Source organism: Myotis brandtii, unplaced genomic scaffold (assembly GCF_000412655.1).
Source record: "Myotis brandtii unplaced genomic scaffold, ASM41265v1 scaffold303, whole genome shotgun sequence".
Lineage (NCBI taxonomy): Eukaryota > Metazoa > Chordata > Mammalia > Chiroptera > Vespertilionidae > Myotis > Myotis brandtii.
Window position 1 is genome coordinate 688076 of NW_005361573.1, and position 9256 is coordinate 697331.

Sequence of the window (9256 nt, forward strand, 5' to 3'; positions counted from 1 at the left end):
TCCCCAGTGAGGTCAGGCCCAGGTTTTGAGGCACCTCCAAGAGACAGACTTTTGGGGACCCTGTGTGGGTGCTGCTGGGCTGATGGCTCATGCTCTGGACTCAGGATGTTCCACACATCATACTGTGTTGAACTGATTTTCGTTCCATTAAGCCCCCAATCCATCAAGATCTCAGACATGCACCTAAGTGGTGTTTTCAGAACAAGTCGTTTGCGGACGTGATATTTCTTACTTTCAAAAAAAATCCAAACATAACTGCTGTTTTTTCTTGCTACGTAACCACCAACTACTCTATCCCTTAAAAGCAAGACGGATCATTATAGATCTAACAGAAGACACAAATAACAAGAAAAATACCCATGCACGACTGTGCCAGATATTTTTCTATGGAATTATGAAAAACTTCAGACCTACAGAAGGCACAGCTAATACAATGGGTACCTGTGTACCTGCCACCCAGTTAAAAAAACACACACCATATCGTCTTACCAATGCCACCCCTTCCCCTATGACATTCCATACCCTCCCTCCCAGCGGTCACCACCACCTTGAATTTGATGCTTATTCTATCCACGAATGGCCTCTTGCTTTTACCCATATGCGCATATTCCTAAATAATGTATAGCAATGTTCTGCATGTTTTCACATGTTATATGTACACTATGTATCCTTCTGCGGTTTTTGGTGTGTGGGGGAGGGCAGCATTATGGTTTAGAGATTGATATCCATTGTAATATACTTAGTTCTGGCTCATTAACTTTTACACTGCTGTGTAGTATTCCGTTGAGAATCTATTTCCCATTTACCTACGGATGGGCATTGGGGTCATTTTCAGTCCTTCCCTATGACTTCTGCAGGCCTGAGGCGGGCGTGCCTGTGAGAACAGTGGGCGCCCAGTGGCTGACCGCCTTTCCCCTGGCTGTTGAATGAAAGCTTTCAGGGCCTGTCACTCTCACTGGCCGGAGACACTGCCTTCTTCTGCCGAAAACGATGGTCACGGAGACACGGAGACTGGCTCAGGTGCTCCCGATGCCGTTTAACATCGCGGCCTCTGAAGATGTGACCTGCGTGGTCATGGGGGGGCTCAGGGTGGCCACTTGGCTGCCTGGAGCACAGCCCTCGAGGAGCCCTTTCTGCACCCTCCTTCCCCCACTTTCTCAGACTTCCCTGCTCCAGGGCTGCAGGCGGCCCCTCCCGGAGGTCCATCAGCCAGGCGGCCCCTCCCGCAGGTCCATCAGCCAGGCGGCCAGGGCGCGGGGCCGCTGCATAGAGAGGCTGCACTGCACCCTGGGTCCAGATTGCAGTCCCTTTTGGACGAACCCCAGAAGCGCTCAGTGGCGCTTTCTGTTGCCATAGTAACGCCAGACAAGGAAATTAACATGGGTGCTTGGCTAGCCAAGAAAGCCAAGCTTTTAATGGCGCTCCCCTCTCTTAAATAGATAAGAATTCCTAGGAGGGCTTTGGATAGACATCAAAGGGCCTTTTTTCAGGTGCTGAGAAAACGCTCTTTAAAAAATGCTCCGAAGGGAGGGCAGCCCTAATCAGAGAGACGGTGGCGGCGGCTTTTGGGGAGCTTAGGAACCTGAGGACTAAGTTTAGAGCCAACGCAACTTTCTTTGTTTGTTAATAACAGCTTACTCGAGATACTATTCGCATGGCACACAATTCATTCATTGCACGTGGACAATTCGATGGCTGTCAGTACACTCGCCGAGTTGCGAGACCATCACCACAATCGATTTTAGGACATTTTTATCACCCCCAAGAGAAGCCCCATACCCTTTTGCAATCATTCCCCGTGTCTCCACCCCTGTCCTCCCTCGGCCCCTGCATGGATTTTTCCTGTCTATTTCCCGTCTGCATGGATTGCTCTGTTCTGGACATTTCCTGTGCATGGACTCATACACTAGCTGGTCTTTTGTGACTGGCTGCTTTCAGCATTTCGAGTCTGTGCCTCCTTCAGGTCCTCCATGGCTTCTCCGACAGACAACAGCTGGAAATGGAGGGGAGGGAGCAGGCTCCTTCAAGGCCTCCGAGCCTGGCCCTCCCTCTTCCACCTCGAGCCTTCCAGCTGCTCCGAGACGGTAGTGGGACAGTGGCCCCGTGGAGCACGGCTGGACACGTGTCACTCCAGCATGGCCGACACGGAGGCGGGGGCGGGAGAACGCTGAGCACAGCCAGCCAGGGCCCCCCAGTGCGGGGCTTCGCATCACACGCTAAGACGATCGCCTTGTTACAGACCTTTTCCTTTTCTTTGTCTGAGATTCACTGAAAAGCCGCCTCTTTTACTTCATGAAGAGGTTTCTCCGAAGCTATCATCTGGGTCAGTTTCCTGGTTTTCAGCCATAAAAATGCATGTAGAAATGATCTCACTTTTCACCTCTGCTAGCCTACATATTTTCCTTGATTATTATTATTTTTAATTCTCACCGGAGGATATGTTTATTGATTTTAGAGAGAGAGGACAATGGAGGAAGAGAAAGAGAGAGGGAGAGAGGGAGAGAGAGAGAGAGAGAGAAAGAGAGAGAAACATTGATGTGAGAGAGAAACATGGATTGGTTGCCTCCTGTACAAACCCCAACGAGGGACTGAACCCACAACCTAGGCAGGCTTTGGGAAACACAGAGAATTCCCCGAAGGTGGTGAGCTGGGCTCCTGGCCCAGGGTGAGCGTTTGATGAAGGCTTGCTGTTATTTTCAGCCTGAGCAGCCAGAGGAACGTGGGGTCCCCAGGTTGGAGGACCACCCCTGCTCCTCACCCCTCGAGCGGCGTCCCCCACCCCTTTGGGGCCAGGGAGCCGGAGACATCTTCTGGCTACTTCTGAGCGCTCGGGCCAGATGGCTGGACAGATCTGAACCCTGACAGTTGGAAAGAAGCTGTGGGGTCTGGAGAGAGATGTTCACGGTCCACAGAGGCCCAGGGCACGCAGGGCCCGAACAGGCCTCGGCCATTATTTCTGGCCCCGGCAGGCGCTCCTGTGCCGGCGATGGCAGGCGTGCGGGCGGCCAGATGTCCGCGGTGAATGCTCCGCTCTAGCTGAGCTCCCAGAACGCGCAGCCCGCTGTCGGTGGACTTGCCCAGAGCCTGTACTGGCTGCGTTTTTGTTCTTGTTTAGTTATTACATTAAGTCTCCTGTGATTACAGAGCCGACAGCTGGTGAGGATTTGCATATGGCATGAAATTAAGTTAGTTCGTTTTAATGTCTAAACTGAGCAGGGCGCGATTTGTCTGGTGAAAACTCCATCTTCCTTATCTTCGCTGGCACATCTGCTTTGGGCACTGGCTTCTAATGTCTTCAAGTCTGATTTCTCCCCCCTTCACCCAGAGAGCACGGGGCCCCTCCCTCCCCACAACGAGAAATCCAGAAGGGATTTTGCACTTGGAGCTGAGAATGCTCTCTTTCAAGTTTCAGGAGAAATTAAGACTCAAGGTTCTGCTGTGAAAAGACCAGCGCCCCTGTCTCCAGCTTTGTGTCTTTTCTTTGCTGTGTTGCCTTGGGCAAGTCACTGTCCCTCTCTGGGCCTCAATTTCCAAAACTGTCAAACGGGGACTTGGAAGTTGGTAAGCGCTCATCTGCTGGGGTGTTTGTGGCATCTGGAGTGGGTCAATTTTTCATTGAGTGGGCCTGGGTGAGGTATTGCATAGTGTTTAGCATCCCTGGTCCTTGGGCATCGTATGCCAGCATCCTCCTCACCCCCCAAGCGCTGCCAACCAAATAACACCTCCGTGCACTCCTTAATGCCTCTGTAGTATCTCCGTCAGTGATAATAATAATAAAAATGCTCCAGCGCCCTGCCTCGGGCCTGGTCACCTCTCACAGGGACCTGCACAGTCCCCAGAGCTCCCTAGGGAATTGAGCAAAGGCTACCTTGTGTGTGACTGTCCCTACTGGTTTGTCACAGGAACATTCCCAAATAAATCATTTTTACAGTCTTACCTTAGGACCTGCTTCTAGAGAACACAACCCAAGGCAGCCGCCAGGGGGCGGTATAACCCAGAGTGTTGACGACCTCTGAACCAGATGATCTCACTGATGGATTTATTCATTCAACACATCTTTGGTGTCTAATATGCTGGGATGTCCTGGGAAGAGTGTTGTCCAAGTCCTGTGTGACCTTGGGCAAGGCTCTCACCCTCTCTGAGCCCCAATCTTTTCATTTGAGAAATGGAGGCAAAGATTCATCCCTCCACCCCGGGGCTTGTACATTGGAAAATAATACACCATGTAAGGTGTATAGTTTTCTCTGGGTTGGGGATTTATTTATGTCGGGTCTTTTTCTACCTTTTATTTTATTATTATTATTATTTTAAACTATATATTTTTATTGATTTCAGAGAGGCAGGGAGAGGGAGAGATAGAAACATCAGTGATGAGAGAGAATCATCCATTGGCTGCCTCCTGCACACCCCACACTGGGGATTGAGCCTGAAACCCCGGCATGTGCTCTGACCAGGAATCGAACTGTGACCTCCTGGTTCATAGGTCGACGCTCAACCACTGAGACACGGTGGCCGGGCTTTTTAATGGGATGGGACTGTGTATTGAATACGTCAGCTATAACAAAATACCAAGGACCCAGGGGCTTAAAGAGCAGAAATGCATTTACTCACAGTTCTGGAGACGGGAAGTCTGAGACCAAGGTGCCAACTGGGTTGATTTCTGGGGAGGCCTCTCTCCTTGGTTTGCAGGTGGCACCTTCTGTGCTGACGTGGCCTTTCCTCTGGGCACACAGCAGAGGGGAGGGGGAGGGGAGGGATCGTGAGGTCCTTTTCTTCTTTAAGGACACTAGTCCTATCTGATTAGGCCCTACCCTTATGACTTCCTTTAACCTTGATGACCCCCTTAAAGGTCTCATCTCCAAATACAGCCACAATGGGGTTTATCGGTTCAACATATGAATTTGGGGAGACATAAGCCCATAGTATGTATATAAAATGCTTGCATAATGTATAGCAGATGCTCCCTAAATGCTCATTTCTCCCCCCTTACTTCTTCTTACCCTCACCTTCCCTCCCTCCCTCCCTTCTCTTCCTCCCAACCAGTGGTCCATCCCGGACCCTGCTCTGGGCCGGGGAGAAAGTGCTAAGCAAGACAGCCCCAGCCCCCGCCTCCGTGTGCTCTGCAAACACCTGACCTCTCACCCCTGGGGAGGCAGAGCCAGGCGCTCAAGACTGGGCTTGAGATCCCGAACACGCAGTGTTTGAAATAAGAGCTGGTCCACTCGGCCCACAGGCAGGCAGGCCCCAGAACGAGGTTCAATTAAAAAAAAAAAAAGGGCCTACCTTGAAAATACGATTTCACTTCCAAATGCCTCTTTGCAGCTTCTCTTGAAATAATTAGCGGAGCCCCCGCCCTGGGCCTGCGTCATTGGGAGGCCTTTGCTGGCTTGAGCTGCACGGCTGCCAAGCCACCCTGGGGAGACAGGGAGAGTGGTTTGGTTCCTTCCTCCCCTGCCTGGTCTGGTTCAGTAATTATTACCTGCCCGTCCCCTGTAGGTATTAAGATCTGCAACCGCTGGTTTAAATAACCGTGACTGAACTTCAGGAGAGCCTGGCTTTGGGCTTTGACTTTCCCCAAATGGACAATGGGGTCAGTAGACTTTTGTTTTCTATTCTTTTTACATGGGCTTTACAGCTCCTTGAATGTGGGTGGGGTTTGGGGTGCAAGGGGGCTGGGGGAATTGGGGACCAGCATTGTGGTAGGCTGGTTGCATTGATGGTCCCAGTTAATACCCTACCTGTACCCATGCCCTTTGTCCTATAACTCCTGGCCCCTCCTACTCAGGGCTTGACCATGTGCCTTTCTTTGGCCAATGGGATATTAGCAACCATGCAAGCAGAGGCTGGAAAAAGTGCTTGCCTATTCCCACTTGCTCTCTTGGACTTCAGCAGTCAGCGTGAGAATGTGCCTGGGTTAGCCAGAAAACACACCCAGGCCCGAACACGAAAGACACATGCATGTGGGAGAGAGCCCAGTTGTCCCGACTAAGGCCATCAGCCCAACATCCAGCTGACCATCAGACGTGTGGGTGAGCTCAGCTGAAGCCAGAAGACCTGCCGGCCACCCTGCGGATTTGGGAGCAGTAATAAAAATAGGAGCTGGTTTAAGTCATTGAGTTTTGGGGATCATTTGTTACGCGGAATTATTGCAGCAGTTGTAACTGACGCATTTACATTCTATGCAGGCTCCCTTCCACCTTCCCAGTCTTCCTCCCTCCCTCCCTTTTCAACTGGTATTTATTGAGCATCTACTATGTGCCATGGGTACAATGCTGAGCAAAACTAGGTATGGTCTTTGTCCTTAGGCTGTTTACGATATTGCTCTATTTCTATCACCCACGTTGAAAGATTGAACTTCAACAAGAAGACAGTTCATGGTTAGAACGCATTCTGCTCCAAGGTGACCTGGGATGGGTTTCTCTCCCATAGAGGGGTTAGTTATTACTTCTCTCTTTCCCATTTTAATTGTTTCAGCAGCCACTGCATAGAAACAGTTCTTCCCAAGGAAAAGAGAAATCTTTTTGAAAGGATGTGGACAGCGGTGATGTTCTTAAGTAATTCATATAAAGAGTGAGTGATTCCCTGTATTGTTTTTATAAGGTAGGGCGAGTTTTATGGACTGTACTGTTTGATGTATTGTGATGCATTATGTTTTGGTCCGAGGTCTATGCAGAAAAGCATGGCATTTCTCTGAGTTCTGGGAAATGTACCATAAATAAAAGTGGTGGTTTACTTCTGGGCTGGCCATTTTCTCTAATAATGTGAAGACATGTCAACACCCATTTCTTAAGGGGAAAATATGAGGTTCTCCCCACAGAGGAAGAGTGACTAGAGCTTGCTGGGTTCTTTAGACTCTCAAAGGAGCAGGGAGGCCTGGGCCGGAGCCTGTGGCCTGGACAGGTTGTGGTCCTCAGGCTTCCAATGGACCCATCTGAGTTCAGATGAATTAGGGGGGTTGGCACCATCTGACTCCAGGCTCTTCCCACCTCCCTCTTCCCTTTGGGTGTCGTTCCCAAAGATGTGCCAGCTCTGCAAATCCCTGTGAAAGCGGGGAGGCCGGTCACGGTCCCATTCCTCGCCCCGGTTTCCCCATCTGTAAAGTTACCCAGCGATGACTTACAACCTCTTCAGTTGCATCACTACCAGCAAGACCAGTGGCATTCCTTCTCTGGGTTTATGCTTCTGTTAGGTACGTCTCAGAGACAGAAGACAGTGAGGAACGGGTCCCTACGGGTGGCAGTTCAGACAGGGTGTTTGGGAGAGGAAGGGCATTTGGGTTTGGTGTGTGTTTGAGGGATGCTGTTCGATGCTCCTCGGACGATGTGACGTGGCTGGTGCCTTCAGCAGAAGGAGCTCTGAACCGGGCATGAGTCCTGGTTTGGCCATGCACTGTGTGGCCTTGGGAAAGCCCAGCCCACGCTCTTGGCCTCAGTTTATTCCTCTGCGTAGTGTTTTAGACACTGACATTCTGGAATTGGTTGAAGCCAATAATGTTCTGGCCTATGTGTCGGAATGTGAGAGGGGGTTTCCCTCCAATTCCCCATCTTGCCTTGGGGATAGAATCCAGAGTGTGAATCAGGCTTATTTTGATTGAAAGCCTTAAAAACTGAGTTCAAATGGGCTGGGCCAAGGTAGTTTTCTGGCTGAAAAATCGAGGCACTGCCTTCAGGCATGGCTGGACCCAGGTGTCCTTTGCCTTAACCAGTTTAGTAACCCTGATTGAAAGGGAGAACCTTTTCCTCAGATGTTCTAGCAAAAGTCCCAGGGCTGAATGTCATTGGCTTAATTGAGTCACATGCTCACCACTGAGCCACTCTGATTGGCCAGACCTGGGTCATGTGCTCACCTTGGAGCTGGGGGCAAGGCCAGCCCCATCTAAAACCACCAACTGAGAGAGGCAGAGGTCCTTCAAAGGACAATGAGGCCCTGAAGGCAGAAGGATGGGCCCGCCGCCAGGACCGGGCTGGGATCTTATAGATGGAACCTTCGCCTTTTTCATTCCTGGAGTCCTGAATGGCAGAGCTGGGTGAACGCTCAGGGACTATGTGGCTCAACACCTCCCAGGCCCACATTTCACAAATGAGGAACTGAGGCCGCCTGCCCACCGTCCCTGAGTGTGAAACACCACATCCTCCACAGCCTGAGGGCGGGCGGCCCCAGGCCAGCTGATCTCCGTCTCTCCGGGTGGCTCACACCCACTGCCCCCTGGGAGGATCCTCACCCCACACCCACCCTCCAAGCCTGCAGCACCCTGGCACGGATCACCCACCACCCACCACTCACCTGTGGTCCCGCGCTCAGCAGCCTTGGCACTGCGCAGAGCTGGGTAGGAATGCAGAATTCCAGGCCCGCGTCGGACTTGCTGGATTGGGATCTGCATGGGAGCAAGGTCCCCGGGGACCGTGTGCTGCAGGCCGAGGTTTGGGAAGCGCAGGTCTACACCCCGGACCGCGGGCTTCCAGGGTCTGTGAGCCGTTCCACTCTCGCATCTGGATCCTGGGCAACCCCGACAAGGGCTCTGTCCTCCTACGACCTTGCAGAAGAGGAGGACATGGAAGATGGTGGCATGCTCTAGAATGCTCTAGAAGGTCTTCTTCGCACCTGACCTACCTCCTTCCCGAGTTGCCATCATCTTGGCCTTCCCACCATCACTGCCACCATCATCACACCGATGGTGTGAGAGGGGCTCGGGGGCCTGAGATCTGGGGCCGGCCCTGGGGCTTTGGTGAGCAGCCCGAGTTGGAAAGGACACGTTCTGGGCTTTGCTTTTCCATCCCATTAAATGACGTGAGCAGCCCTGGCCGGGTGGCTCAGCTGGTTGGGACATCGTCCCATACACTGAAAGATTGGGGGTTCAAGCCCCGGTCGGGGCTCTATCAGGAGGCAACTGATGGATGTCACACGACCTCTTATATCAATCTCTCTCTCTCTCTCTCTCTCTCTCTCCCCTTCTTCTCTCTCTAGAAATCAATAAAAATATATCCTTGGATGAGGATTATTTAAAAAAAACACACCAAAGTGAGCAATCCTTGCTTTGTTCTTCTCCTCCAGCGGTTCTCAACCTGTGGGTCGCGAACAATGAAAATACATCCTGCATATCAGATATTTACATGACGATTCATAACAGTAGCAAAATTACAGTTATGAAGTAGCAACGAAAATAATTTTATGGTTGGGGGTCACCACAACATAAGGAACTGTATTAAAGGGTCGATGAAGTAGCAACGAAAATAATTTTATGGTTGGGGGTCACCAC

The 9256-nt window shown here is 51.3% G+C and overlaps 1 long non-coding RNA gene across 1 annotated transcript; it reads right to left on the bottom strand.

Moving 5' to 3' along the window:
* Window positions 1-4612: 4612 nt before the first annotated feature.
* On the bottom strand, window positions 4613-8846 carry LOC102246959. The gene is made up of 3 exons (XR_001362761.1): window positions 8284-8846; window positions 5284-5413; window positions 4613-4721 (listed from the first exon to the last, which is right to left on the bottom strand). It is a non-coding gene; the product is annotated as an uncharacterized LOC102246959 (long non-coding RNA).
* Window positions 8847-9256: the final 410 nt, after the last annotated feature.